The sequence below is a fragment of the Talpa occidentalis genome, unplaced genomic scaffold, assembly GCF_014898055.3.
Source record: "Talpa occidentalis isolate TD23 unplaced genomic scaffold, MPIMG_talOcc4v2.1 talOcc4.7, whole genome shotgun sequence".
Lineage (NCBI taxonomy): Eukaryota > Metazoa > Chordata > Mammalia > Eulipotyphla > Talpidae > Talpa > Talpa occidentalis.
The window spans coordinates 124,196,120-124,204,798 of record NW_023605083.1 but is presented as its reverse complement, the minus strand read 5'-3'; the positions used below and the strand labels follow the sequence as shown (position 1 = coordinate 124,204,798).

Below are 8,679 nucleotides of genomic sequence, written 5' to 3'. Positions count from 1 at the left end.
TAATCTCATTGCCTTTAATTTTCACAACATTGAAGAATTATTAAGCCCCAGGGTGTCTGACCCCTAAGCTTGAGCTCCCCACTGTATCCCATTATGGCACCCCACTTGCCAATTTTCAGAGAAATAGATTAAAATTTACTTGATAGTAAAATCATAGTGGAAGATAAAATGATTTTCATTGTGATAAAAATGGTACTTTACATTGGTTTTTCTAAACAGGCATCATGGTTTATCTTAATTACTTCTATATTCCTTGTAGTTAAACAGAAAGTAGGTGTAGGTTGGACTGAATTTATACTGTGTCATAGTCTAACATCAAATTATTTAGTTCAATTGCCTTTTTGTAGTGGCAGGATAGGGATGGAGCTGGTTTCCTGATGATCCTAGCAGACCCAGTAAGAGAGGCGTCTTGGAGCCCTTGGTGGTTTTCTCAGGATTTTATTGAGCTTTTACATGTAGTGTGGCAAACCAGGTACACGGCAGGCAGGGGTACAGCGGGGCCGGGGCGGGGGGGTGGGGGGCAGGAGGCCAGTAGGCCTCCAAGCCCCTGGCAAGTCTTCACTCTGGGCTTCTCTCTCTCATCTGGTGTTCTGTCTCCCCTTCTCTCTCCTGCCTCTTTCTCCTGCCTCTGCTTCTCTAAGCAGTTATCTCAATACTGAGCCATGGCCCACAGAAGTAAACAAGACAGCTTACAACAACGCGGCAACTGCAGGTGACACCATTAGGGCAATCCTAATGGTGGGAGGGCAGAAAAGCCTGAAAATCACTTACCCTACACTTTTCTAATAAAATGAGAGGGCAGGAAAAAAACACAGTAATTATTGGAACCATTTGGCTGTGTGGATGTTGTATAATATTTGGTAGTATTTTCTTCTTTGTGCCTGCTCTCAATTTGGGGGCCTGAGAACTTTAAGCAGAACAGTTATGGATCTTAGTTCTTTCAAACATTTTGTGTTTTTTGTTTAAATTCTGAAACTAGATAACATTTGACAATGTAAATGGACTCTAGACTTGAGAAATATGGCGGGATCTCTTCTGTCTAACAGATTAAGAGGAATGAAGAGCATAATTTCTGAGAGCAATGTCATGGAAAACCAACATTCTTCTCCCATAAAATGTTACTTAGAGAATATAAAAGAAAAATGTCTTTTTGAATGCATTTTCAAGTTCATTTTCATTATCTTTTCTTCAAAAACCATATTGCTTCTTAACTAATCTGTTAATTTTATCCCCATTTTCTCAGCCTCCCAGGATAAAAATATTGAATAGCATTTCCCAAAATGAGTTCTATGAAATACTATTTGCTAACAAGTTTATATCATTGCCAAATGAAGACTCTCTTTAGGGATTAAAGAAAATAACACAGGTTTTGTTACAGGGCAACCCCGCTCTAAAATGGGTTGCCTGACTGTGGGTCCTCACCAGCGTGCTTAAAGGGGACTTAAACTGCAGGCACACACTAAAGGTTAACAAAGGGTTATTTACAAGGGAAAGGGAAATGAGAAAATGTACAACTCAGGGGAAAAAGAGGGAGATAAATTCTTAGATGCATCCTATCCATTCCACCAACCTGGAATCCCAAATGACCCACCAAGAACAAACCTGCCTGGCCAAGAGCAATAGCCAAGTGCCCAAGACCCCACTAACATGGCTGGTTTTATTTACAAAGTGAGAAAATGGCTGCTTAACTCCGCCCTTAGGTCCTCCCAGCTTCCCTTTGCAGATCATGGGATTTGTAGCTCCCAGTGTCTTGATGGAGTGGGGGGTGGCATCCACAAAGCCTGTGTGGAGTTTGCTCAGGACATCCTTTCTGACTAACAGTTTCACTTCTGTGATTGCCAAGTAGATCATGTTAGTCCAACCCTTCCACAGATAAAAAGTAAATCCCTAATAAATATAAAGATTCTCAAACTATAAAAGCCTGTGTGGAAAAACGAGCATGATCAAATACAGGCAGATTCTGTACGTGGGTCAACACCAAGAAAGAGGGAATGGCATTGGGTGAATTTCCCGTTTTTACAAACCTTGACCTTTTTTTGTAGAGCAGGCCCGCTAGACAAGCTGTGCCAGGCAGGGTAGCTAAGACACAAACTTAACCTCAGTATTAGTTACTTGAAGATCTAGACAACGCAGTTTGGGGTGACCACCACAGCTAAAAAGTAAAAGTCCTCTCAGACAAACAAGCCAGAAAAGTGGAAGCACAGAGTCTATATGTAGACTCTGCCCAAATCCCTGGCAGTTGTCTGAAACACACATGCAAGGGACATGCTCCAAACAGTCTGATTAAGATTAAAATAAATTAACAGATTTTAGTTCATGCTCTTCTCAGGGAAGAGAGAAATTGCAGTTTGAGCCCAGACAAGTTATCTTTGTGCTAAAACAATAACTAAAAAATTCTTTAAAGGAACACAATAAAACTTAGACTTTCTACAATGAATCATTCATGATGTCCAGGACGTAATCCAAAATTACCCAGCCTACAAAGAAATAGGAAAATGTGACTCCAACTGAAGAGAAAAGAATCAACAGAGACTAACTCTAGAGACTGAGATAATGGAATTAGCAGACAAGAATTTTAAAGTAGCTTTTATAAATATGCCCAATGATATAAAAGAAAATCTACTCATGATAAAGGAAAAGAGAAAATCTCAGCAGCAAGACAGAAATAAAAAAATAGAAATTCTATAAATGAAAAACCATCTCTTTAAGGAAATTAATGTAGAATTTTAAAATATATTCATGTTCATTATTAATCTCAAATAAGAGAAATGAAGTATGGATCTGTTTTCCATATTTATTTGATCACAAAACACTAAAGTACTTTTCTGTGCAACACAGTTTGAGAAATTCTACCTTGGAGATTTAAGTTAGGTACTTGCAATTTAACTGTAAATAGAAACTCTAGAACTTTAGTTAGACTCTAGTACAGAAGTAAGTGTTCTGTAGGGCAGATACAAATCTGAGTTATGGGCTCCCTGGTGGCTTATGGGTTAAGTCTCAACACTGTCACTGCCTCCTGAGTTCAATCCCAAACCAGGGAGCTACCCACATATGGTGCAGCAGACCTCTCCTGCCTTGCCCGCTGCTCCCCTTAGCAGTGTATTCAGTCAATTCACCTGTTCTGCTCCCCACTCTGTTTCTGGTGAAACCTTTCACTCTCCACACCTCTGGACTATAACCCAGTTCTTCTATGCGTAAATAAATAAATCTTAAAAAAAAAAAAAAACCAACAAATCTAGTTATGAGGCAGAGAACAAACATGTATTAAGTACTATGTGCCAGGCAGTATTATTTCATAAAAGGGGCTTTATTCTTGTTTTACTATGAAGCATCTTATAAATAAGAAATTGGGGCTAAGAATGGTTGAATAACTTACTTGTTCAAGGCCATTCAGTTAGTAATTGTAGACCAGGATTCAAGCTTATTGCCAAGTCCATAATTTTCATTCTATTCGCTTATTACCCAATATGCGGCATGTGCACTAACAATGGAATTACCAAGAAATGCAGAATCTTGGGTCCTGGGAAAGACGAAGTAAATTAAACAAGATACTTGCGTGCTTGGATGCACAGTACATTTTGAGAAGTCCTGGTTTCGGCCGTTGGTTTCTCAAGTATAATCCCTCCGTTGGTTTCTCAAGTATAATCCCTAGACCAGGAGAAGCCTCACCTAGGGATTTGTTAGAAGTGCAAATTGGGGGCCCATTCCTGAACTATCAAACCAGAAAATCTGTGCTTTAACAAGTTCTTCTGGTGAATTGTTAAAAAAGATTTTTCTTTTGGTGAAGAAGGCTTCCGGAGGCTCATTAGAGTTTGAGAGCCAGTGGTCTATCCCAGACTACCTGCATCAAATGACAGAAAGGAACTGAAGTCAGATAGACTCGAACAGGAATGAGGAAAAGGTGAAAATGAGTGAAAGGTGGATCCTGACAAAGCTAAGTCCCACTATGAAGGAAAGCATACAATTTTACTGAAAAACATAAAAAGATAAGTCTAAATATGGAGGACAAGCTAGCGCTTTACAAATTAACATACCATTTAATACAATTAAAATATTGGTCCTAGTGAGGAGTTCAATGTAGAACATTTAAAGTTCACATGAAAAATAACCAGGCAAAAATGAACAATAAATATTTGGAGGAAAAAAATGAAGGGAGGTTATCAGAAATGAAAGCATAGTATAAAGCTGTAATAAAAACCCGCCAGAATTTATAACTAGATCTATGAAACAGGTAGTGATTTTCAAAAAGAAAGGCTTTTTTTCCAAACAATGCACCACCCCCAGCCCCAATGTGGTGAGTTTGGATTTTGTTGAGACAGAAAAAATACTGAGAGCCACTTCCAAGGATATGTTAAGATTATTCTGTGATGAAAAGTACATCTCAGATTGCGGGAATGTCAAGAATATTCAACAATTCACATAAATATTCAATTCATATTGAGGGAAATTAATTATTGTGGGGAAAAAAGTGATAGCTTCGGGGCCTCCCTGGTGGCGCAGGGGTTAAGACGCAACCTATGAAGCAATCTGCAGCCACTGCAGCATGAGTTCGATTCCCGGCCGGCCAGGGAGAAACCCACATGGCGGGACAGACCTCTCCTGTCTCCCCACTGCTCCCCTCAGCAGTGTATTTCAGTCCATCTGCTTGTTCTGTTTCCCACTCTGTCTCTGGTGAATCCTCTCACCTCTGCATCTCTGGCCTGTACCCCAATTCTTGTATAAAAATAAATAAATCTTTAAAAAAAAAAAAAAAAAAAGAAAAAAGTGATAGCTTCCCATCAGTATTTTAGCACCTGTTTTCCAGAAAGTTTTAAAATAGTATAAAAATACAACAGAAAAGATAGATTTGGTTACATTAAACTTCTGTATTTCTAAATCCACAAAAAGATTAAAAAGACAATATTAAATGACACAAAAGCTTGTGTCAATTATGATGGGAGAAGGTTAACAACTTAATGTTCAATGTATTCCTTACAAAGCAATGACAAAGTCGCTGCTGGCTCAGTAAAGAAACTGGGCAAAGGACATGAACAGTAAGTGGTGAAGGAGAATCCAAATGTCAATAATCATTTTAAAATATAAACTTGGCTAATGATCACAAATGAAGACACGTTTAAAATTCAAATTTGGTTACAACTTTATTAGGCAATAAATGCACACCAGGATGTTTCTGGAACAGTAAAGTGGCCGAAATTTTCTGGAATTTTTTTATATCTATCAGATAGTAAGCAAGCTAGCTGACAATAACTTCATCCAATAATCCTGCCCATGGAAATGAATCCTATGCAGTCAGAATTCATCACATAAAAGGAAAAATTAGAGGTAATATAAATGACCAAAACCATTTATTGAAAAGACTGTCTTCATTGAACATTCTTGGTACTTTTGTTAAATATTAAGTTGACCATATGTATATGAGTTTATTTTGGGCTCTCAATTTTCTATTGATCTATGTGTTTGTTTTTATAATATATTCTTTTGACTACTATAGCTTTAGAATATAGTTTGAAATCAGGAAGTGTAATGTCGCCTGCTTTGTTATTTTTTTCAGAATTGCTTTGGGTATTTGGGAGTCTTTTGTGGTTCCATATAAATTTTAGGATGGTTTTCTACACTTCTGTAAAATATGCCTTGATGGGGATTGCCTATAACCCTGGGGCTTTTGGTAGCGTGGAACTGTTAACAATATTCTTCGAAGTCATGAACATGGGATATTTTTCCATTTATTTGTGTAATCTTCAATTTCTTTCATCAGTGTCTTACGGTTTTCAGTGTAGAAATCATTTATCTCTGTTATAGTGATTCTTAAGTGTTTTTATTTTTGAAGTCCCTTTCACCTCAGCTGCCCCATCCCTTTCCCCCTCATATACCCTAACCATGCCATCTAAAACCTCTGTGTACATGTGCATATGTGGTTGCATTCCAGGTCATTGGGGAGGAAGGGAGATGGAGAAATGGGACAAGGGGCAAACTCTCAGAACTCAGCCTGGCACTGGAATGTTTTCAGATGATTCATTTTTAGTTTATAGAAAGGCCACTAATTTTTCTATGTTCATTTAGTATTTGGCAACTTCACTAACTTTGTTGATTGACCTAATAGGTTTTTGGGTGCAGTCTTTAAGATTTTCCCTTATATAAAATCTTGTCATTTTCAAGTAGACAATTTTACTTTTTTTTTTCCAATTCTCATATATTTTGTTTCTTTTCTCGCCTAATTGCTCTGCCTATGACTTCCAGTTGTATGTTGAATAGAAGAGGTGAGAGCGGCACCCCTGTTTAGTCTTAGAAGAAGTGCTTTTAACCTTTCACCACTGAGAAAGATGTTACCTATGGGTTTGTCCATATATGGCCTTTATCATGTTGAGGTACATTCTTTCCATATCTAATTTGCTAAAAGTTATCATAAACAGATGTTAAATTTTGTCAAATGCTTTTATACCCTCCATCTGAGATTTTTTTTCATTAATTTGATGCATTGATTGTTTTGCATAAGTTGAAAGAGCTTTATAATCCGGGGATAAACCTCACCCAGCTATAGTGAATGATCGCTCTAATGTGCTGCTAAATTTGGTTTGCTAGTTTTGAGAATTTTTGCATTTATACTCATCAGATTTTGGCCTTCAATTTACTTTTTAGTTACGATACTGTTGTTATCAATAATGCTGGCCTCATGAAATGAGGTTGGGCGTATTCCCTCCTCTTTGATAATTTTTGGACGAATTTGAGAAGGATTAGCACAACTTTTCTTTAAATGTTTGATAAAAGTCATCAGTAAAGCCATCTGATCGTGTGTTTTTTTCATTGGGAGATATTTGATTACTGGTTCAAATTCCTTGTTAGTAATTCTGGTCTCTTCAGATCTGCTATTTCTTCCAGATTCAGTCTTGGTAAGTTGTATATATCTAGCAATATTTTCATTTCTTATCCATTGCCCAGTTTTTTTTGGCATATAGTTCATAACAGCTTCTTATGCTTTTTTTTGTATTTCTCTGTTATCAGTTGTAATTTTTTTTTTTTTTATTTGTAATTTTGTTGAATTGTGTCCTTATTTCCTTGGGTCCTCTTCTTTTCCAAAAGAGCCAATTCTTTGGCTTGCTAATCTTTTCTATGTTTTCCTGGTTTCTATTTCTAATCTTATTTCCTTCCTTTTGCTTACTCTGGTTTACTTTGCCTTTCTGGTTCCTTAAGGCATAGAGTCGGGTTGTTTGAAATCTTTCTAGTTTCTTAATGCAGGCATTTGTTGCTATAAACTTCCCTCTGAGAACTGCCTTTGCTCCATTAAATCTTGGTGCTTTTGTTTCCATTTTCATTTGCCTCAAGATACTTTATTTCCCCTTTAACTTCTTCAACACAGGAGTGTTAATTTTTGTGTGAGTTTTCCTGCTATTATTGATTTTCAGTTTTATATCATGGTGGTCGGAGAAGACACTTGATATTATTTGAATCTTCTTGAATTTTCTGAGACTTGTGGCCTAACACATGGTCTATTTTAGAAAATTTTTCATGTGTATGTGAGAAGATGTTGTCAGAATGGAATGGTCTGTGATTATGTTTGTCAGAATGGAATGGTCTGTATATGTGTTAGGTCTGTAGTGCTGTTCAAATATATTTTCCTTTTTATTGTTGAGAGTGGGGTATTAAAGTCCCCAATGCTTATATTGCTATTTAACTCTCCTTTAAGCTCTGCTTTTACTTTATATATTCAGGTGTTCCAGTGTTGGGCAAATAAATATTCACAGTTGTTCTTTTTAATGGATTGATCTCATCATTTTATACCTTTGTCATTTTACCATTTTCAGTTTAAATACTATTTTTTTAAAAAATGTAAGTATTGCTGTCTCTGCTTTAGGGGAGGTTGCCATATTCTTTTCTTTTTTTTAATAGACTTATTTATTTATACAAGCACTGGGTACAGTCAGAAGCGCAGGAGGGCTAGAGTGGGGAACAGAACAGGCAGACCGATGAAATACACTGCTGAGGGGAGCAGCGAGCACAGCAGGAGAGGTCTGAGCGCCATGTGGGACCCTTGCCAGCAGCCGGGGCTAGAACTGGTGCTACAGAAGCTGTGGGCAGCTTCGCAGCCCAGAGCTCAACCTCTGCGCCACCAGGGGAGGCCCGGTTGCCATATTCTTGATTATTCTTTTACCATCCCTTCTTTGTGTCTTTAAGATTCACGTGAGTCTCTTGCGGGCAAGATATTAGCTCTTGTTTGTTTATCCATGCAATCATTTATGCTTTTGATAGAATTTAATCTGTTTAAGTAATTATTGATAGCTAAGAACTTATGATCACCATTTTGTTGATTATTGGCAGTCTTGTAGCGCCTCTATTTTGTTCCTTTTGTAATGATGTTCTTTGTATCGATAAATTTTGATTTCCTTATACTTATGTAATTACTACAGGTTTTTACCTTGTGATTGCCATGAGACTCACATAAAATTTTGAAATTTAAATGATAATTTCAGTAGTGTTCTAAGCGTTACATTTTTACTTCTCACATTTTAGACCTACACAACTTATAGGTCTTTAATGTTATAGTTTACATAAGTTTTATATTGTATATCCAAAGTAGATTATTGTAAGCTATGGTTACTACGTTTAACTTTTTTAAACTCAATTATGCATCACCATTGCCATATTATAGAATCTAAGTTTGACCACATAGTTACAATTACCACT

General features: G+C 37.0%; 1 long non-coding RNA gene across 1 annotated transcript in view; it reads right to left on the bottom strand.

Moving 5' to 3' along the window:
* Positions 1-3,526: 3,526 nt before the first annotated feature.
* The window catches only part of LOC119231038 (uncharacterized), a 45,284-nt gene continuing 40,131 nt past the window's right edge, over positions 3,527-8,679 (bottom strand). The window contains exon 7 of the long non-coding RNA XR_005121852.2: positions 3,527-3,841. This is a non-coding gene — a long non-coding RNA (uncharacterized LOC119231038). The remainder of the gene's footprint in view (positions 3,842-8,679) is intronic.